Source organism: Zingiber officinale, chromosome 1B (assembly GCF_018446385.1).
Source record: "Zingiber officinale cultivar Zhangliang chromosome 1B, Zo_v1.1, whole genome shotgun sequence".
Taxonomy (NCBI): domain Eukaryota; kingdom Viridiplantae; phylum Streptophyta; class Magnoliopsida; order Zingiberales; family Zingiberaceae; genus Zingiber; species Zingiber officinale.
This window is the reverse complement of record NC_055986.1, coordinates 129,882,685-129,907,415: the sequence shown is the minus strand read 5'-3', so window position 1 is coordinate 129,907,415 and position 24,731 is coordinate 129,882,685. Positions and strand designations below refer to the sequence as shown.

General features: G+C 41.3%; 1 pseudogene; it reads left to right on the top strand.

Moving 5' to 3' along the window:
* The first annotated feature begins 21,716 nt into the window (after positions 1–21,716).
* Positions 21,717–24,324, top strand: LOC121998817 (annotated as a pseudogene).
* Positions 24,325–24,731: the final 407 nt, after the last annotated feature.

The following is a 24,731-nucleotide window of genomic DNA, read 5'->3' as shown; positions in this document are numbered from 1 at the left end:
TTTCTCGAAGTCAGCCCATGTCATCTGGTTCACTGGGCGCTTCGCTCTGATTCTCTCCCACCACATACGTGCATCTCCTGTCAAGCAGAAGGAGGCGCACTTCACCTTTTCATGCTCCGGCCAGTCCAGAAGCTCCATCGTGCTCTCCAGTGTTTTGAACCAGGCTTGAGCATCCCATGGTTCACTGGTGCCTGAGAAGTTCTCGGGCTTGACTCTCTACCATTGGATCAGATAGGCTTCTCTCTTTGCCTCTGCTGCTAGGGCTGCTGGTGCTGTAGGCTGGACTGGTGGAACCTCAATAACTACTGGGGTTGCTATGTTGGGTTCCGGGGTGACAGTGGGAGTGTTCTGCTGATTAGCCTTTAAGGTGGCTATCTCCTGTTGCTGTTCAGCTAGCTGCTGCTGTAACTGAGCCACTAATGCTGTAAGGTCTGGGGGAGGCACTGAATTGTCTGCCTCATGCTGGGGCTCAGTAGCTGGTGCCCTTCTAGCTGGGTGTCCTCGTGCCATTTCTAAAGGAACAAAGGACATACATAACTAAAGCATCATGTGTATATAACTACTATCACTATCATGTTAGTTACTATCACAACTAAGCATACTTTAGTTATCTACAAATATGAAAGCAATAGACATAGCAAAGTGAGAGGTATTCTTACTTGGAAGCTGCAGGTTCAATGCTGATGTGTGCGTAGAAAGTATGAAACTTTCTGCTCTGATACCACTCTGTAACGACCCGCCTTCTACTGGCTAGGCTGTAAGGCCGGACCGTCACAATATGCTGTGCTAAGCTATATCCATGACCATCACTAAATCTAGGTGCGGAAGCTGTACTAATTAAAACTTCGCTAAACTACTATCATTTCTTTATTCTATATGTGCTAAAGGGGTGTAATCAAACTATTCATGTCATATATTACCTTCCCCATGGTCAAGGAACTGGAATAAGGGGTTTCCCGCTACTATCAGGCTTCCCAATCGATCGGTGGATCGATTGGAATGGTCTAATCGATCCAGTGATTGACCCAGCATGCTACTGTATGCGGAACTTAGGTTGGATCGATCCAGTGATCGATTCAGCGCGCTATTGTGCTCGGGAAATATTCTGGATCGATCGGATGATCGATCCAGACTGGCCAATCGATCCAGTGATCGATCCCAGGGCTTTCTGTTCGCGACCGAAGGCATCCGGATCGATCGGCTGATCGATCCAGGAGCTTACTGTTCGCGGTACGAACTTCTCAATCGATCGGCGATTGAGAAGCCTCCAATCGATCGGCCGATCGATTGGGGGTTCTGATTTCGTACCACCAGTCTGATTTCAGCACTGTTTTGTGCCAAATTCACACACACAAGTTCTAACATGACCATAAACATCCCAATAACACTAACTGACATTCTAAGCAGGAACACTAGCAATCTAACCAGGTCTTTCATGATTCATAGCACTAAAATAACTGAAATAAGGAAAGTAACAACTTAATAAAATGCTAAAGTTTCAGATTTATTTCTAGTTTCTCCAAGGTCTTTGTTCCAAGTTCCATCCACACACATCTCTATCGCATTGCCCTCCAGCCTCCGCTAGTCCATCTTTCCTTTACCTTTATCTGCAGTATACGGAAAGAGTATCTGTAAGCTTTATTCTTAGTAAGAAACCATCTACCTCACAAAACATGCATACGATGCAATTTATGCTTTGAAAACATGCTATTTGAAATATATGTATACTGAATATGCTAAGCATGGCATGGCACACAACACATAGAAATCGAACTAATCATGGCAATAAAGCTAATCATAACTATCACATTGTATCCATAGGAAAACTAATCTGATACAGAAAGCTGAGCTAAGCTAATGCTAGACTAATGCTGAGGCTACACTGCATTCACATAACAATCTTGCGAGAGTTTGAAAACTATATATAATAAGTGAAAATACGTAATCATGCTGTTGTTTGGGCCCGGCAACTGTACTTGCTGTGCGCGCATCCCTAACTAAACCCGGGGTTGCAAATTCCGAATCTAGTAGGGTTTACTAGGTTAGCTGAACCTAGGGACGACTATGGGAGCCCAACCCAATGGATATCTAATCCGGTACAATGCCACTAAAAAAGTAAAATACTGCACATAGCTAATTATTACTTGTCTTGCTCTTTCTAGGTTATCGGAACCTAGAGCTAGGTTGTCTGAACCTAGAGGCGACTGTGAAAGCTCACCCATTGGACATCTAGTCCTATAAGAGCTGTAGCAAGACTAAATAAGCTGTGAAAATGCTTCTATTACATTTATCTAAGCTAATAAAATGCCTAAGTTGCATATTAACTGCGCTAACAATTTATTCGAACATTTGGTATGTGCTAATTCGCATCCATTGTGCCGAAAGTCTACATACTACTAAACTGAAGCTTAAAAATTCATACGAAAGCTACTTATACTGCAGGTGAGGGGTTTCTTACCTCCTGTGCTAGGTTTCTTACGATTCTAATCGCTAAATTCCCGGTGGAGGCGATCTTCTCGACGATTTTCCCGCGTCCACGTGTTCCTCTCGCGAAGGGAAGCGTCCTCATGTCGGGGTCGTCGCCGGAAGGTGCTCCTAGAGCCTAGGGGCAGAACCCTAGCCTTTGCTTGGTGCGCCGAGAAAGGAAGAGGAGGGAGGGGGCGGCGTGAGGTTAGGGTGAGGAGGAGGAAAGTCACGAATAAAATCTAATAACTCCTCTTTTAATTTCCTATTTATATTAAGTGGTTAAATTCACCCAACTCAAATATAAATATAATTGTTCCCCTTCCCTTTCAGCACGGCCCTGCTGGGTTCACTTGGTTACTAGAGTCCGTTATAAGTCGTAGGACCCAATAGGTCTCGGGTTCAAAACCCGCGTAGGCTATTTTTCGACTCCATTTATTTTTGCTACTTCCGCTACTCTAAAAATTCCCTAAAAATATTCTAAAATTCCAGAAAAATCATAAAGTATTTCTAAAAAAATTTTGAGAATTTTCGGGCGTTACATGGGCAAAGGGTTTAAGTTTGGTTTATCCTTGTTATTTGATATGTGTATGTGAGTGTGCAGGTATGCAGGATACACATGTGACTCAGGTTGATGGCTTCGGGTCCGGTGAAGGATGGAGCATCCGAGGGACCATGGACAAGGCAGCGAGGATAAGGGCCGAGGGAAGCGACTTTGAGGCATACGCGAAGGATGGCATTGGGGACGAGCCGCAGGCTTATATGCATCCGTGGGACGAGAGCCAAAGGAAGTAGGCTTGAAGACAAGAGGTCAAGGCAGCAAAGAAGCGTCAAGTGAGTCATAAGGGTGAGGGTCCAAGTGCTAAGAGAATGTACTCAGGTACCAGTCGACTGCTGGTTTCACCAGTCGACTGGTGTAGTTGACTGGTTCAGTCGCAGCGAACAGAATGTTTCTGTTCGCTCGGTCAGTGTGGAGCAGTCGACTGCTAGTTTTAGCAGTCGACTGCTAGTTTTAGCAGTCGACTGGTATCGAGCCGTTAGGATGTAACGGTCAAATTTTCACAGTGGGCAGTCGACTGCATGTTTTGGCAGTCGACTGGTAGGCGGGGTTTTCAACCCGCGACCTATATAACCATGGCTTGGAAGCTTGGTTATCCTTGACGAAATTAGTGGTGGTAAACCCTAATTAGTAGTCTACTAGTCTCAAGAGTCTTGGTTGGTGTTGTGGTGACGTTTCTCCACCCACAAGTAGCGACTTGAGATACCCGGAGTTTGTCGGGAGCTAATCTACCGACGGATCGGGATCGTCCACCTCAAAGACATGCCGTGGAGTAGGAGCCCTAATATCCGAACAACGTTAAACGAACGTGTTAGCGGTTTGCATTTCCTTTCTTTGTTTTAGTCTTTAGCTTGTTTGTTTTGTTTGTATTCCACTGCGCAAGCTAACAAGTGTAGGAAGAGCGAGTATTTGGGCGTGCCGTCTATCCAACCCCCCTTCAAGCCGGTCATCCGATCCCTTACAATAGCTTTGTCAAAACTTCTCGTTAGCAGCTAGTTGCAGAAAGATCGCTTGGAAGGTTATTCTCTAACTACTGGTCAAGATGTCCTTTTATTGGTCGTTGAGCTAGGGCACCTCCAATGCCTCATGGAGGCGCCTTAAAGACAAAGGTTTATTCCGAAACCTGCGCTATGATAAGCCTTCGCGTCTCTGCTTCTTATCCGTCTGGAGGCGCCTCCATCAACCATTGAGGCGCCTTCAAGCCAGTGTCCAGGGCACCTCTACTGTCCTCGAGGGTGCCTCCAAACCCGCTGCGCAGTCAGCCCACCTTTGCTCCAGAGGTGCCTCCAAGCTCCATTGAGGGCGCCTTGGGTACTGTTCATCCGAGGAAAGATGTTCACTTTAGTCCCTGCAAAATATGTTAGTCCACAAAACACCTACATACCCTGTAAGACAAAGTTAGCACATATATAAATCCAATAAAAGAAGTATTTGACAGTCTCTGGACTGTCCGGTTCTGACTTCGGATTTCCAACCAGAAACCCTAGGTCGAACCGACGCCTACTGTTCCCTCTTCTGGGGAACGCGTCCTCACCTACTCCACTCAGGAGAGCATACCTGATGTCAGTCTGGTCCTCCAGACCGACTGAACTTTTCGCCTAGGGTTATCACCCCATATGACCTAGGATTACCACCCCCTAAGATTTTTCGCCACCTAAGGTTACCTCCCCCTAGACCCTAAGGTTACCCCCTCCCCCCTTAGGATTTTCCTCCACCTAGGGTTACCACCACCTAAGACCTAAGGTTACCACCCCTTAGGATTTTCCACCACCTAGGGTTACCACCCCCTAGGACCTAGGGTTACCACCCCCTAGGGTTTTTCACCTGCCTAACCGCAGTTAGGACTTTCTTGCAAAACCTTATTCACACACATTAGAACACAAATAACCTTAACTTTGAATCATTTATCATTATCAAAACTTAGGTTCGATCGTCGGATGCTTCCCACACCAACAATCTCCCCCTTTTTTATTATGGCAACAAGAAATTCAAAGTTAAGAAAAAAAACATGAGGAGTAAAGAATATTTTAAGACTAAGTTAGCGTAAGCATAAGACAGTAAATAAGTGCAAGCATAGCTTAGGCCTAAGCACAAGTAAGTCAAGTAAATAAATCTAAGTGCGAGAACAATTTAAACTTTAAGTACTGTGCTAAGCTCCCCCTTAATGACAGCTTTCTTAAATGTTCTTTTACTTAACTTGAATTTTTCTCTTACTCTCCCCCTTTGCCATTTATCAAAAACCATTTGGAGGGAAAGAGTAAGAAAAATGGCTGTAGTAACTAACACTTTGCTAGAGAAAATTTATTTGAAAAAGTTTAGGAAAAGAAATTTGAAAAAGACTAAGTTTTTAAGAATGATAGAAGTTTATCTTGTAAAACTTAGCTTTTAAAGGCATATAACAGGCTATAGTAAAAATTAACTTAGCTTTGGATAAGCGACTTAGCTAAATTGAAAAGTACTTAGTTCAAAATTTGAAAAAATATTTAGCAAAGTTGAAAAAAGTTGTAAAAACTACTTAGTTAAACAACTTTTGAAAGAATACTTTTGAAAAATACTTTTGAAAGAATTTTGCTAGATTTGAAAAATACTTGTGAAGGAACTTTGCTAATTCGAAAATGATTTAAACAACTTAGCAAAATTTGAAAATTACTTTTGAAACATACTTAGAAAGGTTTGAAAATTCTTTTGACAAATACTTGCATAAAATAACTTAGACTTTCTTTAGCAGAGTGTCAGCACCCTAAAGTCCAGGAATGAGTTAAGTTAATGATTTAAGTTCCACAACCAACTGTCTAACCTTTAGTTACTAGTTGTTTACCAAAAGATAATAGCTTTCACTTGGTTAGTCAAGTTAAGTTTATAATTTCAGTTAGATTGAACTAAGACTGGATTACTTAACTTGATTAATGTTCAAAATGAATTTTTGCCAAGACTTACTGTGATGCACAGAAATAAGCATTCTGAAGTCTAGGTTATACCATATGCATCTCACACCATTCTAAGTTTTTCAAAAACACAAACAAGTTAAGCCTAATGTGCTTGTGAGTTGCTCTAGATGAAATCTAGGGGAACATGATTTCTAGGGTTAGGGCCTAGGCTAAGTCCAAATTTTGAAATCTAACAAAAGTTGGAATTTTGACAACATTATTTTTCCTAGAATTTTGAAAACCAACAACTAATTAATATGGTTTAAAATAGAAGTAAAATAATTTGAAAGAGTAAGTTCGACTAAGCAAATATCTAAGTAAACAAAAGTACTAGGTAGATGTCCAAGTCCAATATACAACACATGGAAAGATAGAATCAGGTAGGAGGATCGTCAGAGGGTTGTCAACTGGAGGGTCGTCAGCTGGTGGTGGAGGCTGCTTGTGTGCATGCTACCCCTGACGAATCTCGTCTCAGAGAGAGGTAAATCCGGAGGTTATGTCTGCCTGAAGTATGTGAAAACCATCTAGAACAAGCTGTCGTGTCTGTGCGAACTGAACCTCGAGACGAGTAAGTCGGTCCTCTATCGATAAGGAGGTGGACGGTTGTATCGAGATCGAGGGCCCTGCCGAAGTGGAGGGCTATCCATGAATCTCCTCGGCTATAAACTCTAACCAATCATTAACCTCGGCTAGAGCGAAGAAGGCCTGAAACTCATCGTCAGCCTCAGGCTCTATCGGAGCAGCGACTGCCTGTGGCCTGCCCCTCTAAGCTAGGATCCCCTCAGCGGTGATGTCTATGCGAGCTAATCTAAGATGACGCTGTCCTAACTCGTCATAAGGCCTAAGAGGGACAACCGTCCCCTAGGTGGTATCAATCCTAAGGGTCGAGAAGATAATGTCAAAATATGACAATAGGGCATGTGGATCTCAAGGGACGTGACTAAACTAGATGCATGAATGATGTTATAGAACATATGTAATGTGATATCTATATCTAGACGCTGGCGCAATGCATATAGAAAGAAGGAGTGGGATGGATGCACCTTCGAGACATCCCAGATGTGATGGGCAAAATGCATACGGTCAGAACTCTATACATAATGTAGTCCTGAATCCTAAGGGAGATCGACCTGAAGTCAGAAACTCCAAGTGGTCTCTCCTCCCCAAAAAAAAAATACACATAGGGTGTATCTAATGTGATGTGGGAGTAGGGGTCACCAAATGGTAGATTCCTACTAGGGTAGCACAGGAAAGGACACTCTGACTGTCTAAGCTCTAAACTGGTGCAAATCAAGGAAGGAGTAAACTGGATATCCTGTCCACCAACTCTGGTGGAATAGGTCAGGTCATCAACCTTCTCGAGGTTGTTGAAGAACTGAGCACATAGGTCCTGATTTATTGCATTACTGCAATAAACCAGTTTACCAAGCCGGTAGTGCTCTATAATCTGGACTATGGGCTGACAATACTTGGTAAAGAATGACATACTCAAATATCTAGGTTTAATAGGGGAAAAAGTATGTCTGGTTAACTCAATCCTATGTCGCTCAGAGGGGAACCTAGGATCGGTGGAAGGTACACTAGCGGGAGCAAGTCCAATGTTTCGACGTTTCCTATTTTGATTCGAGCAACCCATATAGCAAAGAAATGTATAAAAACAATATATACAAATAGTAGATGTGATTAGATTATACCTAGGAGGCATTCTGTGGTTTTACTGGAGGTTGAAGGAAGAAATCTGGGGTTGAAGGCGCCTTGGATCGGTGATTTTTGGAGAGAAATTGAATTGCAGCGAACTCTCTATTTGCTGCATATTACGGTATTGAGGGCGCCTTCAATCCCTTTGAAGGCGCCTTCAATGTCGCTTTGAGGGTGCCTCTGACTTGGTCCGAGGAGCCTTCATGGTTTTCAACGGGATTTTTCCCGTCGATCATCGAGGGTGCCTCTGCTATGGCAGAGGCGCCTGTGTTGGGCGTCTTTGAGTTTTTTCTTTTTAAGTTTAAGTTGATCAAATTGATTAATTTATTATTAGTTAAGTTAATTATTAAGTTGTTAATTACTAGGTTTTAAATTGGATTAAGTTGATTCAATAAATTAATTAGATTTAGTTAAATTTAACAAAATTCAACCTAGATCCATCTCACCCGATTCTAAGTTTTCAATCAGGAAATCTTAAGTAGTTTTGTAAGATGGTTATCCTTGATTCGGATTATCTCTAAGGATTAATTTACATTTGAGTTAAACTTATGTTTTCCAATTGGTTAACTAAATATACATTTCGAAGATCGGCTCTCAGGCTGTGGCGAGGCACTAGGCCTTCTTGGGTATGGGATCATCCACCACTTCTAGACAGAGCCTTTCAAAGAAAATATATATTTAATTTCCCTTTTGAAACCCCTAGGTTTAACTAAACAAGTGTAAATTATTCCTTGATCCTTAAACTATCCTAAATCTAAACAGGTATATAAAAAAACAGAAAAAAACAAACATCATGCAAGTTTATTTAACAATGTAGATGGTTTTCCTATTGGCCCCCCTGGATCATAGCCTTGATATGGTCTATCAAGGTAATGTACTTAATCCTTGGGGACCCAACCAATATTGATCAAGTCCAACTTGATTGACCAAGTTTAACTTAGATACCCATGCTTGGACTATTTTCCTATTTAATCTGTTCACTAAAGATAGATAGGATCAATATTTCTTTTTTGTTTTAAATCCTAATCCAAATCTGTTGTAAATGGCTCTTTGTTTTCCAAGAATTAGGTTAAGGTTCTTGGAGCCCAAAGAAAATCGTTCCAACGTTTTCTTCAAATCCTTGACCTAATTTTTCAAGCTGGAATTCTCTTCCTCAAGCTTTTGAACTTGAGTTGAGTTTCCAGTCTGAACTGAGTCAGGCAAGGATTCAGAGTTAGTCACTTCTTTAAGGGTTGTTACCTCCTTTAGAAGTGACTTGATCCGAATATTTGACTTTGCTAATTTTCGCATTAAATAATTTACTAAATTGTGTAAACGCGGGATACTTACAGCGGGGTCAGGCCCTTCAGAAACGGATACGGATCCGTGGCTTCTCTCGGACTCAGCTTCCGATTCGTCTTCGCTTCCGAATTCGTTGATGTAGTCCCAGGCTGTCATCTCGAGAAAACTCGTCTGTTCGAGTTCTTCGTCATCGGACTCTTTTGAGGATGACTCATCCTAGGTTGCCTTCAGAGCCTTCTTTTTCCGTTGCTGCTTCTTTGCATCCTTTTGATTTGGGTAGTTGGCTTTGATGTGCCCCTTCTGATTGCAACCGTAGCATGTCACTTCGAATTTTACCTTTGACTTCTGTTGAGCCTCCTTGGATTGAATTGCCTTCTTGAGGTCCTTCTTGTTGAAGCCTTTCTTTTTCTTGTAGAATTTCCTTACTAAGTTGACGAGTTCGGTCATAAGTTCGTCATCTTCATCGTCTGAGTTAGGTTCTTCTTCTTACTCTGGTTCGGTTCTGTGCCTCAATCTCGGTTCACGCATTCTGCTACTACCTGCAACTAAAGGTATACCCTTCTCAACCGAGTGTGCATTAGTCTGCTCATGCAATTCAAATTCAGAGAAGAGTTCATCTAATTTAATTGAAGATAATTCCTTGGATACCTTATATGCATCTACCATGGATGCCCACAAGGTATTCCTAGGAAAGGCGTTGAGTGCATACCTTATTACGTCCCTGTTCTCCACTTTCTATCCTATTGCGTGGAGTCCATTCAGCAGGTCTTGAATTCTGGTGTGAAGCTGGTTTGCTGTCTCTTCTTCCTGCATTTTGATATTATATAATTTATTAAAAAGCAAATCTCGTTTACTTACCTTGGTGTCTAATGTACCCTCGTGTAATTTGATTAGCTTTTCCCACGGCTCCTTTGCACTTGAGAAGGGTCCTACTCTGTTGAGTTCCTCCTTTGTCAGACCACACTGGAGTATGCAGGTTGCCTTTGCGTTCGCTTCTACTTTCTTTATTAGGGATGCGTCATAGTTCTCGCATGGTATTAATTTTCCTATGCCATCAAGTGGGAGTTCGAGGCCTATCTTGGTGATCATCCAGACTTCGAACTGGGTTTGCAGGTACGACTCCATTCGTCCTTTCTAGTAGCCGAAGTCTTCGCGGGAGAAGAGCGGGGGACGGACTGTGTTGTAGCCTTCTTGTTGGGCCATTTGAAAACTTGCACACAAAAAATAAGAAAAATCTGTTCCAAGACTCGGTCATGGATTAGTAGTGTGGGATGTATAATGAAAAGAAAATAAACTCGAGTGATGTTGCACCAACTTTGAGCAAAAATCGATTCGAACGAGAAAATAGATCGGAATATAGCAATTATACTAATTCCGATCGACTCCTAAAAATTGAAAAGACCACGAAAAAAATTTACTTGACTGGTGGTTGCACCAAATCGAAGCGACCTCGCTCTGATACCAATTGTTGGATCGAGATCGTGCTAGAGGGGGTGAATAGCGCTCGTGGCTTTCACAATCGATTTAAATGTATCGGAGAAATTGCAGCGGAATAAAATAAGAAAACAACACAATTGCAAACACAAGGTATTTACTTGGTTGGAGCCTTGTGCGACTCCTACTCCAAGGCCCACATTCGTTGAACGTTTACTTTAGGCAACACCTATAATTTCATAAAATGATTACAAATGAAGTATAATTGAATACAATAATATATACCAACAACAATAGAAATCGCAGATTTAATGCTCCGGGTTGTCGGTGTCAAGTTGTAGTTTTGTCGGAACTTCTCGTTAGCAGCTGGTTGCAGAAAGATAGCTTAGAAGGTTATCCTCTAGCTACTGGTCGAGATGTCCTTTTATTGGTCGTTGAGGGCGCCTCCAATGCCTCATGGAGGTACCTCAAACACAAAGGTTTATCTCGAAACTTGCGCTGTGATAAGCCTTCACGTCGCTGCTTCTTATCCACCTGGAGGCGCCTCCATCAACCACTGAGGTGCCTTCAAGCTAGTGTCTAGGGCGCCTCTATTGTCCTCGAGGGCGCCTCCAAGCCCACTGTGCAGCCAGCCCACCTTTCACCAGAGGCGCCTCCAAGCTCCATGGAGGGCGCCTCAGGTACTGTTCATCCGAGGCAAGATGTTCACTTTAGTCCCTGCAAAATATGTTAGTCCACAAAACACCTACATACCCTGCAAGACAAAGTTAGCACATATATAAATCCAATAAAAGAAGTATTTGATAGTCTCCAGACTGTCCGGTTCTGACTTCGAATTTTCAACCGGAAACCCTAGGTCGAACCGACGCCTATTGTTCCCTCTTCTGGGGAACGCGTCCTCACCTACTCCACTCAGGAAAGCATACCTAATGTCAGTCCAGTCCTCCAGACCGATTGAACTTTTCGCCTAGGGTTACCACCCCCTAGGGTTACCTCCCCCTAGGACCTAAGATTACCCCCCATAGGATTTTCCTCCACCTAGGGTTACTACCCCCTAGGACCTAAGGTTGCCACCCCTTAGGATTTTCCTCCACCTAGGGTTTCCGCCCCTTAGGGTTTTCCACCACCTAGGGTTACCACCCCCTACGATTTTTCACCTGCCTAACCGCAGTTAGAACTTTCCTGAAAAACCTTATTCACACACATTAGAACACAAATAACCTTAACTTTGAATCCTTTTCCATTATCAAAATTTAGGTTTGATCATCGAATACTTCCCGCACCAACACATTAGTATGAGGCATTTTGGGTAGAGCCCAAGAATAAAACCATGAAGGCTTAGGCTCAAAGTGGATAATATCATACCATTATGGAGATATCTAAATTCTTTTGGTTCAACATCTAACTCTACAGAACCTAACCAAAATCAAACTCAATATCAACCAATAAACTCTGTTAGGTCTAGTACTGATTTAGGGGGAGCTAGTGAAAACCTAAACTAAATAGAAGATCAAGAAGATGAACAAACTCAGTCACAAGAGAATCAACAAGCACAAACTTATTCAAGAACAATAAGAGTTAGTTCCGACCATCCAATTGAATAAATATTAGGTGACCCAGACCTAAGGGTTTATACTAGATCAACAATTAGAAACCTAAGTCAAATAGCATTAATATCTAAAATTAAACCCAAATAGTAGAAGAATCACTACTTAACCCAGATTAAATCATAGCTATGCAAGAAGAATTGACTCAATTTGAATAAAATGAAGTCTGAGACTCAGTACTTTTGCCTAAAAACAAAAAATTCATAGAAACAAAATCGATATTTAGGAATAAACTAAATAAAAAAGGAGACATTGCTAGAAACAAAGCTAGACTAGTAGCTAGAGGGTTTAGTTAAGTAGAAGGATTTGACTATAATGAAACCTATGCCTTAGTAGGTAGACTTGAATCTATTAGAATGTTATTGAGTAATGCAACCCATAAAGTATTCAAACTTTACCAAATAAATGTAAAATCTACTTTCTTGAATGGACTAATCAAGGAAGAATTCTAAGTAGGTCAACCACCTTGATTTGAAAGTATAGATCATCCTGACCGTATATTCAAATTAAAGAAAACTCGATACGGTCTAAAACAAGCACATAGAGCTTGGTATTAAAGATTATCTACCTATCTAATTTCTAAAGGATTCAATCAAAGTTGAGTTGGCCCAACCCTTTTTATAAAAACCCTTAAGTCAGATATCTTTATATCTCAAGTATATGTAGATGATATAATTTTTGGTTTAACAAACTCAGAATTTTTACAAGAATTTATAACTTTAATGGAACAAGAATTTGAAATGAGCCTGGTAGGTAAAGTAACATTTTTATTAGGTCTACAAATTTAATAAACTAATGAAAAAGAATTATGTATATCAACAAAAAAAACATAAAAAATTAATTACAAAGTTTGGAAAGGAAAACACTAAGAAAATAAAAATACCAATGATAACTAATATAACATTAGATAATGATCCAAATGAAAAATCTGTCGACCTTAAATATTATAGAAGTGTCATAGGTAATCTGTTATACCTAACTACAAGTTGACCTAATATCCTATTTACAGTTAGTATGTGTGCAAGATATCAAACTTGTGCTAAGGAGTCTCATCTAACTAATGTTAAAAGAATCTTTAGATATATAAAAGACACAATTAATGTAGGAATGTGGTATCCTAAGATAATAAACTTTGAACTTATAGGATTTTCTGACTCAGATTATGCTAGTTGTAAATTGAACTAAAAAAATACAAGTGGTGGATATCAACTCCTTGGACCTAGATATAACCATGATTCAGAACCAATAGTTTGACGGTTCGGAACTGTCCATTCTATGATTCTTGGCAAATCGACCCTTAACCTTAACTACCCAAGATGGTTATGATTCATAGTTTAAAACCATTGGTTCATGGTTCAGAACTACTAGTTCATGGTTCGGAACTACTGGTTCACAGTTTCGAACTGTCGGTTCATTGTTCACCATGATTTAAGATTATTATATTAAAAAATTTTAAATTTATTTAAAAAAGGCTTGTACTCATTTAAGTTGCCTACATATCCCCTTAGAATATAGAAGAATCAAAGTTCACATAGTTCTTTTACATTTTTACCCTTTTATATTTGAAAGTGGCGTTGTCTCTCACTTCCATTTCCTGTTCCTATTGTATTCGTTCCTTCGGTATCAAATGTAAGTACCCTATGGTACTTTTGATGTGGTCAACAGAGTTAAGTTAGGTATTGTTTGTGTTTGATGTCTTGTGTTTAAGTGTGAAGGAATTTAGGAGCCCAAGAAGTGGAGCGAAAGATATAGCGGAGGAGAAGGATGGTACGGGAAGTGAGTCGACAGGCTCAGTACATTTGAGGGACCAGAAGCTGTGAAGGAGTACATCGGTTGACCACACATAATTGGCAGGATTAGACAAAAGGATCAAACATAATAGGACCTAACTTAACTAGGTTGACCACATCAAACTATTCTGGGGGTACTTACATAGACAATTGGCAGGAAGTCTAGTCGAGTCACAGAGGACCAGACGACTGGCTGAAGTCTAGATGGGGCACCTAGTAGAAAGACCTAGTGGGTCAAGAGATTAGAGTCAAGTAAGTCTACAAATGGTAACTGGAGGTAAGTAACTAGAGGAGAGACCTAATGAGGACACATTCTCAGTTGAGGAAATAGTAGATGTTGATTTGACTTAGGATTTTAGTAAAATCTAAAGTCAGGATTAGACAGTCCTAAAACTATCAGATTAATGTTAATACTATTTTTTGTCTATTTTGCTAACTCTGTGGTGCAGGACATCGAAGTTGAAAGTTGGCTAGAAAAGGGACTTCCAAGAGCCTAGAAGGATTTTGGTGCTAGGAGGTTCGGGCACCCCGAGTGGGTCCAAGCGCCCAGAATAATCCAAATCTAGCTTCACAAGAAGATAAGTTGGCAGACATTGGTTCGCTGGCCTACATCATCATCCAGGCGCCCGGGAGTGGTCCAAGTGCCTGGGAAGTGTTAAAGGCGACTCAGATAAGGTTTTGCCAAGGAGCAGCCACATCAACAATCCAAATGCCCAGAAGGGATCCAGGTGCCCGGAGATCGATAATCTCAGCGATGAAGGTGGATCAAGTAGGCTTTAGTAGAGGTGCTCAGGGGTGATCCAGGCACCTGGAAAAGCCTATAAAAGTAGTTTTGACCAGTAGCTTCATAACATCAATTCTTACAACATTTCTACATGATTCCTCGACAGTTCGACTGCTTCAACTTCATACTACTGCTATGATATAACGCTACTACACCTGACTACTACAAGCGGACCAACACCAATACATGAGCGTATTTAGATCTCCATCTAAGTATCGGGTAACAATTTTGATTTAAAGTTAATTATTTCTTAAAGAAAGTGTAGGTGTTGTTACACTTTCTTCTTTATGCATTCAATTACAATTGATTAGTAGATTACCCATCTGAAAGGTCTAAAGGGTCTGAGTCTTGGAGTAGTAGTCATCGAAGGCTCGAACCAAGTAAAAAATAATAGTATTCTATTTTCTTTCTATTTTTCTTATTTATTTTATTTTTTTGTTGTGCACCCACTTTGAAAAGGAGTTAAAAAAAAGATTTTTAAATACACGTGATTCACAACCCTTCCTCTCATGTGCAATCAATCCTACACTAGGTAGTTGTTAATCCAAGATAAAAAAAAAGCTCGCTAGGAAAATCTCCTTCTTTAATCAAGATTAGAGGCAGAGAAGTGTTAGGACCTTCAGATGGCTAGAGAGGGGGGGTGTGAATAGCCTCTTCGCAAACTTACACAAATTTTCTTCCAGAACTTTGTTAGCACAGCGGAAATAAGCAAAAACAAACTGATACAAGGAAGAAAACAAAACACCACTAACACAATGATGTACGAGGTTCGGGGATAACTTGCCCCTACTCCTCGGCGTGTCCGTAAGGTAGACGATCCCTTGATCTTTCGGTAGATCAACCCCCGGACAGATTCCGGCTAAGTATTTCTCCTTCTCGGTGGAGAAACCTCTCCACAAAGTCTCAAAAGGATTTAAATGAAGCACAAGACTTACAGAGTTTTGGTGGCTACAATGAATGCACAATTAACTTACATCCACAATGAAAGCAGAGCTTAAAGAAGCGGATCCTCAGCCAAGAGCTCCACACGGCACTCTTGCTTAATCAACGATAGAGAGTTTGCAATGCAAAAACATTACCCCAACCTCTCTTCTTCCTCCTTCTTATTTCTCTGCTTTCTTCACTGCGTTTGCCTGCATCGAATCACTGCAAGCTGCATAGAATCACTGCAACATGTATCGAATCACTGCAATCAACTCAGGTGTCGCCAATCACTCCTCCTCCTCATCTGGTCCTCTGAACTCACACCAATACCATCCATGGTCTTCACTGGTGTCTTCTGAGCTCGAACCAATGCCAAGGAGTCAAGCTGATTGCAGCCAGAACATACCCAGATCGCCAGTATCCGTTGATGCTTCAAATGCACCATTTGCAGTCAAGCTCAGTAGAAAAACCATTTTGTCTTATTCCTCTAATAGACCTTAATTTGAATTCAAGCATCGTCATGATACCTGCAACCTGTAACTCAAAAAGCTCACAGAAGATCGTTAGTTTAGAGAAATTAGAAGTTGCAGAAAAATAGCAGAATACAAGCGACATTGCTGTGGATCGGTCAGCAGACCGGTCCATGGCTCTCTGGACCGATCAGGACACATCCTGATCGGTCTGGGATGGTGCTGATTAGTCTGTGGACCGATCAGGACTCAGGTGGATCGGTCCACAGACCGATCCCCCTCTTTCTTCTCCGATCTTCTTCGCTTCTGTATGATAACTGATCGGTCACCAGACTGATCCAGGTTTAGAGCTTCCAGCCCTAAACCCAACCTGGTCCTGAGAACGAGCTACCGAGCCCTCTCTGACCTAGTCAAAGCTACCGGGCTACCGAGCTACCTCCGACTTCATCTGGTCCAGAGAACGAGCTACCGAGCCCTCTCTGACCTAGTCCGGAGAACGAGCTGCCGAGCTACGAGCTACCGAGCTACCGAGCTACCGAGCTACTGAGCTACCGAGCTCTCTCCGAATTCGTCCAGAGAACGAGCTACCGAGCCCTCTCCGACTTCATCCGATCAAGAGAACGAGCTACCGAGCCCTCTCTGACCTAGTCCGGAGAGCGAGCTACCGAGCTACCGAGCTCTCTCTGACTTCCCATGCCAAGCTTCCATACTTGGACTTCTCCCGTGCCAAGCTCCCTGCTTGGACTTCTCCGTGCCAAGTCTCCATACCTGGACTTTTCCCGTGCCAAGCTCCCTGCTTGGACTTTTCCGTGCCAAGTCTCCATACTTGGACTTTTCCGAGTCAGGTCAACTCACCTCGGGTCAACCAGGTCAACCTTGACCACGGGTTGCACCCACAACCTCCCAAGTTTCTGTTCTTGTCAAACATCAAGATACAACTTGAGTTTGGTCAACTCGAGTCAGGTCAATCCGGTCAACCTTGACCTAAGGTTGCACCAACAATCTCCCATCAAAATACAACTCTTCTATTTTCGTCAAACATCAAAATACAACTCGAGTCAGGTCAACTCGAGTCGGGTCAACCAGGTCAACCTTGACCTAAGGTTGCACCAACAATCTCCCCCTTTTTGATGTTTGACAAAACTATAACCTAACTTAGGTTTTCTAATGTTCTTCCTTGAACATTCTCCCCAAACCTACACTCTCCCCCTTTTTGACACACATCAAAAAGAGTGAATCAAGGTCAAGAGTTTCTTCCTAATGAAAGTCCCATACCTTTCATTGAAACTCTTAATTTCCCCCTTGATACTAAGGTCAACAATTAACTTAGTGATAATCCCATATCACTCAAGTCTTTAGGAGTAAAAACTCCCCCTAAAAGTCAACTCCCCTTGACTAATAGGTAAAATTCCCCCTAAAGGTCAACTCCCCCTTGACCATTGCACCAACAATGTCTTGGAGAGTTTTGGTCAACCTTTAGAACTCTAAAAAACACCACTTCCATAGCTGTAATTTCAGACAAACAGTCAAAATTCAGCAGGTTGGCACGCTCGATCGGTCACCAGACCGATCAGAACCTCACTGGATCGGTCACCAGACCGATCCACACTTCTCTGGATCGGTCCCTGGACCGATCAGGGAACTTCCTGATCGGTCTGTAGACCGATCAGAAGACAATCAGTAGGCTTTCTGGTGTATGAAAAAAAACCTGATCGGTCGCTGGACCGATCAGATATCAAACAGAAAGGTCTGGAGAGGTTTTGGATTGGTCGACAGACCGATCCACCCTATATCCAAATTTCTATCATAATTTCAATGACTTATCCTAGTTTCAAACAAAATCATGAAAGGTATCGATCAAAGGTATCAAACAGTCCAACAATCAAGGTTACATGATTTATAGGAAAAGGTCCAACCAAGTTTCCTTGGTTGGAATATATGAGTAAGATCTAGGAACCAAATACACATGAATTATGTAATGGTCTTCCCCATATTCAATTGATGTCTCTTCAACCTAATTATTCAAGAGATGTATGATACATTTTGAATAATTCTGCTGATCCTAGCATCTCACCCCATTTCTAGCAAACAAAAATAATTTGTTAAGCCTTATAGTTTGTGTGAGATGTCCCCAAGTTGCCCAAATTAATTTCCCATTTTCTCTTGTTGTTTTAACTGTCCTCATTAATCATGATGATGTCTGAATGGTCTATTGAGCCAAACACATTCCCAATTCTCTCCTCAAATGACTAAATTCATTTTCCGGAAGAGGTTTGGTGAAAATATCGGCTAGGTTTGACTTTGACTCAACATATGTGAGCGCAATGTCTCCCCTAGCTACATGATCTCTAATGAAGTGATGACACACTTCAATATGTTTGGTTCTTGAATGATGGACAGGATTTTTCGTTAGGTTTATTGTGCTAATGTTGTCACATAACACTTGCACTCCCTTATACGAAAGTCCATAATCTTCTAGGGTGTGGATCATCCACAACAATTGTGATACACTCTCTCCCATGGCAATGTATTCAGCCTCGGTCGTGGAGAGAGCAACGCAATGTTGCTTCCGACTTGACCAACTAAACAAAGATGAACCTAAAAATTGACAACCCCCACTAGTGCTTTTCCGATCCAACTTGCACCCAGCATAATCGGAGTCGGTATAACCTATCAAATCAAAAGACTCAGTACGTGGGTACCAAAGACCTACTCTAATTGTGCCCTTAAGGTATCTCAAAATTCTCTTAACAGCAATTAAATGAGATTCCTTGGCACAGACCTGATATCTAGTGCACATGCCCACAGCAAAAAGTATGTCCGGTCGACTAGCTGTGAGATATAGAAGACTACCGATCATGCTTCTATATTGCGTTAGATCAACTGGTTTTCTATTCTCATCATTGTCAAGGTGAGTGTTTGTCGTCATTGGAGTGGATACTTCCTTAGAGTCACTCATTTTGAATTTCTTGAGCATCTCTTGAGTGTATTTTGTCTGATGGACATAAATGCCATCTCGAGTTTGTTTAATTTCAAGTCCAAGGAAGAATGTTAATTCTCCCACCAGACTCATCTCAAACTCACTTTCCATGTGAGTGATAAATTCATTTAAATAGCCCTTGTTATTTGAGCCACAAATTATGTCATCGACATACACTTGGACTACAAATATATTTTCACCATCTCTACGCAGAAATAGTGTTGGGTCTATTTGACCTCTCACAAAACCCTTTTCTAGTAAGTACGTTGACAACCTTTCGTACCAAGCTCGAGGTGCTTGTTTAAGCCCATAAAGGGCTTTCTTGAGCTTGTACACGTGGTTTAGAGCTTCGGTATTCACAAACCCCGGTAGTTGTTCAACATAGACCTCTTCTTTAATGAAACCATTTAAGAAGGCAGATTTAACATCCATTTGATAGAGCTTGAAACCTCTATGTGCAGCAAAAGCTAGCATCAAACGAATGGACTCTAATCGGGCCACGGGAGCATAAGTCTCATCATAATCGAGACCTTCGACTTGACTATAGCCCTTGGCTACAAGTCTTGCCTTGTTTCTTACAACTTCTCCCTTTTGATTTAACTTATTTTTGAAGACCCATTTAGTTCCAATAATGGTGGTCTTCTTAGGTCTAGGAACTAAGTCCCACACTTGGCTCCTTTCAAATTGACCTAACTCATCTTGCATAGCTATGATCCAGTCAGGATCGTGCAATGCCTCATCAACTATTTTTGGTTCAATTTCTGAGATCAAGGCGACCTCATTTGACTCATTTCTAAAGAATGACCTAGTCCTAACCCCTTGTTGGATGTCTCCCACAATTTGGTCTTGGGGATGACTAGTGGCTATCCTAGATTGTCTTGGTGTTGGTGGTGCCTCATGAATGGTCTCACTAGGCACAGGCAAGGACTCAATATCAGGCAAAGGATCAGATTGAGTTCTTTGTTGCCTTTGCTCATCATCATCAGAGTCAACTTCGACTCTTTCTATGGTTCGATCATTCAAACTTAGCCTTCTAAGTTCAAATTGAATTTCTCCTACATCCCTTGATTGATCATTTAAGTTAGGGATTTCTTCAAAAGCTACATCAGAGGACTCTTCAATCAATTTAGTCCTATTGTTGTAGACTCGATAGGCTTTGCTGAAGAGAGAGTACCCGACCAGTATCCCTTCATCAGCCTTAGTCGTGAACTTTCCAAGATGATCCTTGGTGTTCAAGATAAACACCTTACAACCAAACACCCTAAGATGTTTAATTGTAAGGGGTTTCCCAAACCAAAGTTCATGAGGAGTTTTTCCTAAAAACCTATGTATCAGGATTCGGTTTTGTACATAGCAAGCTGTATTTACAGCTTCAGCCCATAAGTAACTCGGTAGTGAGTACTCATTGAGCATACTTCGTGCAGCCTCTTCTTTCTCTCCACAACCCCATTTTGCTGTGGGGTCCTTGGAGTAGAGAACTCATGCCTATATCCCTTTTCTTGACAGAATTCTAAAAACCTATGATTTTGAAATTCCCCACCATGATCACTTCTAATGGTTTTAATTGTTGTTGATTTTTCATTTTCAGTCTTTCTACAAAAGGAAATAAAAATATCTATGGTTTGATCCTTAGTTTTCAAAAACAAGGTCCATGTATACCTAGTAAAGTCATCAATAATCACTAAACAATATCTACTTCCATTTAATGAAATAACACTACTGCAATCAAACAAATCCATATGTAATAAGTCTAAGGCAGTAGTTGTACTTACAGCGCTTTTACCTTTATGAGGCGCTTTAGTTTGCTTACCCTTCTGACATGCATCACACAATTTGGTCTTTTGGTACTTGATACTTGGTAGGTCTCGCACTAATCCTTTGTTGACCAGCTTTCGAATGTTCTTCATGTTTACATGGGCCAACCTCCTATGCCAAAGCCACGATTCTTCTTCTTTTGACATGAAACACTTAGCAGAAGCATTAGTGTAACACAACAGAAGTTTAGACAACTTAGTTTAGACAACACTTTTTTTAGTTTAGACAAAACGATCTCTGATTTCTCAAAATCTACAACACTTAAACGACAACGCTTTTTTTAAAAAGCGTTGTCTATTTTTTTTTAACAACGCTTTTAGTGAAAAGCGTTGTCTATTTCATTATTTTGTTATTAATAGATAACGTTTTTCTAAAATCCGTTGTCTATTAGTGATTTTTATGGGTCAAAGACAACGCTTCATAAAAAGCGTTGTCTATTAGTCTATTTTTTAGTGTCTACGACAATGATTTTTAAAAAACATTGTCTATTGTCAAGTTATCATCTCAATCTTAAGTGATCTAGACAGCTTATCTCAAGATCTGACGACTGAATCTTCATCCATCTTCATCACAATATGGACGGCCCAGATTAAAGGAGGAGAAAACTTCGTTTCCTTTTACCCATGCGATGACACAGTGCTGGTGATTCCTTTCTGTTCGCGACATCTCCTCTCTCGCAGCTAGGGCACGCGACCTCCTACCGCCGGCCGTCTCTTCTTCCTCACCACCGGCCGGCAGCTCTTTCTTCTCTTCACTGTCGTCGGCCGGACCTCCATAGCCCACCCTTCTTCTTGATTCCAGCGGCGACAGCAGCAAGCACCGACGACGACTCCGAGCATCCACCTCACCTGTACGCCATGTGGTTGAAGCACATCGATGCATCATGGGGTTCTCTGCTTCAGGTCCGAAAGGTTATTCCTGTTCGCTATTCCCCATCCTTTCCATCTCCTTCAAAGTTGGCCTTTTGGTTGATACGAGGAACATCTCCCGCTCTCACCGACAACACCGTCTCGTCTCCTGCGCTTCCAATCCACCCGACTACAGTGCCGCCTCGGCGCAGGTGGACATGTTCCGCGGCCGGGACGGTGTCTGGTCCTCTCGCCAGCAGACCGTGGTCGTCCTCTGGGACCTCGACAACAAGCCGCCCCGTACGAGGCCGCCCTCGCCCTCCGCCGAGCCGCCGAACTCTTCGGCCGCGTTCTCGAGGTTTCTGCCTACGCCAACCACCACGCCTTTGACCACCTCCCCCAGTGGGTCCTCGACCGCCACCTTGACGTCCTCGAGCGTAAAGGCCTGGTCGAGCCCGCCGAACCCCTACACCTGCGGCGTCTGCGGCCGCAAGTGCCGAACGAACCTCGACCTCAAGAAGCACTTCCGCCAGCTCCACCAACGCGAACGCTAGAAGAAGCTCGACCGCATGCGCTCCCTCAAGGGGAAGAAACGACAGAGATACCGGGAGAGGTTCATCGCTGGAAACTACAAGTACGAGGAGGTTGCCCGGTCTCTGCTTGCCCCCAAGACTGGATACGGCCTTGCTTCAGAGCTTCGGCGGGCAGGTGTCTTCGTTAAGACAGTCAAGGACAAGCCGCAGGCCGCGGACTGGGCGCTCAAAAGGCAGATGCAACACTCGATGTCGTGTGGGATTGATTGGTTGTTTCTGGTGTCGGACGACTCAGATTTTTCCGATATGGTCAGGAGGGCGAGGGAGGCTGATCTGAGGACGGTGGTGGTTGGAGATGGACGGACAGCTCTCGAATGCCAAGCTGATATTTGGGTCCCTTGGCTACGGGTGGAGAATGGGGAGGTCGGGGAAGAACTATTGCAGTCAGGATGGAACACAACCTTCTCGGAAATGGATGATTATGACGATTTTAGCGACAATGATCAAGGATCATTTTCTTCTTCGAGTTTCTATGAGGATGAAATGCCTGATTTATACTTGATTGTCGATGAGATCGTCATTGGGAATTCCAGATTAGGTACTCTTGGCTCCTCAGCTTTCTCAGAGGAGGTGGAGGAAGATGGTGAAGGATTTCAAATCTTTGGATCACCGAAGAGTAATGACCATTTGTTCTTCCATAGCGAGGAAGAGGACAGTGATCCCTTCATCTGATCAACAAAAGGTTAACAGCAGAGAGGAAATAAACATTTCTTTCCTAGATGTCTAATAGCTGCCATGATATTCATCCATTTCTTTCCTAGATGTCTGACTCAATTATTTTCCTGAGTGAGAAATAAACATAAATCTGTTAGTGAATTCTTAACATTTGTCAAGCTCTTTTCATCAAACCACGCAATAGTCTATCAAGGGTAAGGATAGCTGAAAAATGAAATGTTATTGTTCATAAGGAAAACCCTTTGGATGCTGATAGGTTAGTTGATTGAGTCTTTGCTATTTTAGAGTTTTATGTAGATTTCATTTCATGCTTTAGGTTTCGCTCTATGTTTTTCTTCATGTTGTCTTTCATATTGAGTAATGTTTTATGTGAATATTAAGTGCTTGTATTAATTTGACCTCCTATGTTTCAATTTGCACACATTATGATTTCATTGACTCATGCCCATCAAGTGTTTGATTAAATGTCTCTTCCATTATATAGATTTTAGTTGATACATTTTCTTTAGTTTAATTCCATGTAATGCTTGTTAGTTTAGTGATTTATGTTCCTATGATGTTTGTTCTTTATTTGAATGTAATTAATTTAGGTTTTGTTACATGCTCTAGTTTTTGTTTCACTAGATGTTTACTTGATGTGTTTTTACTTTCCATGCTCTAGGTTAGATTGGATCAAAAATCCAGACTACGAATAAGTGAGTTTCCTACTTTTCCTTGCAAATTGTTGACATGCATATATAGTTTGTCATTGGATGATTATCTCATCTGTAATGAAAATATATCTATTTTCATTTATCTTTTATTTGTCTTTGGTATTAAAAGACAATAGTTTAAACTTCTTATCTTCTACTAAGAAAACAACGCTTTTTTATGCATTGTGAGACCTTACCATATGTTCAAAACAATTTGTATTGATGGATGTCTGGTGAGCATAGCTGGTGAATGTACTAGAATGTGTTTTATGCTATATGATTTGCCAAACAAAGAATGATATGCAATGAATGACAAATAATATAGTCTGTAGATGTATCTTACTGTTGCTTGTTCAATAGACGCGGACTACTTATTATCTTGTCAAACATTTGACAATGAGAAGGGATTTCAGTAATGCGAGAAAAATATATCTATGTGATTTATAGCATTAATATGTCTGTTAAAGAAATGTAGCCAGTAAAATATAAAATCAATCCAAGATATCATTCTAGGTTCTATGTATAGAATCATGTGTGTCTTTGGTTGCCTTTTTTTCTTGTGCACTAATTTACCTGCCAAATTAAAGATCCATTTCTTTCTTCTGTCTTTCTCAATCCAAATTTTCTCATTGCTGTATGGTGTGAACTGTGACCTTTGTTTTCAACTTTAAGAGTGAAAATTTCTTTTGCATAATACTGATGGTATTGTTTTCTGTCGCAGATACACAGTGGTAGGTGTTTTGTCCCAGTCTCAAGCCGACAATCCTTTTTGATCAGTATATCTAGTAGAAGTAAGCATGCAGATCGTTGTCTTCGAGGCCGACTAGCTATTTTGTGCTTTTTTTGTTTTAAATTCGAATGTCACTATCTACTTTGAAACAGAACTATTTAGTCTTTGTGTATAGTTGAATTCTCCTGTAAATACTAATACTTTATAATTGAATTCTATTGTTTTGGTACGAGTTTGAAATCATTAGCTGAGCTAATTAATGTTATTTTATATGTCAAATTCAAATCTAGACATGGTAAAAGAAAATTAATAGTTTTGTAAATATAAAAAAATGATTTTGTAAATAGAATTTTTTTTTTTATTTTAAAAAGACAACGCTTTTAAAGCGTTGCACAAGTGTTGTCTTTGCCAAATACAACAACGCTTTTAAAGCGTTGCAAAGATGATGTTTTTGCAAAAAA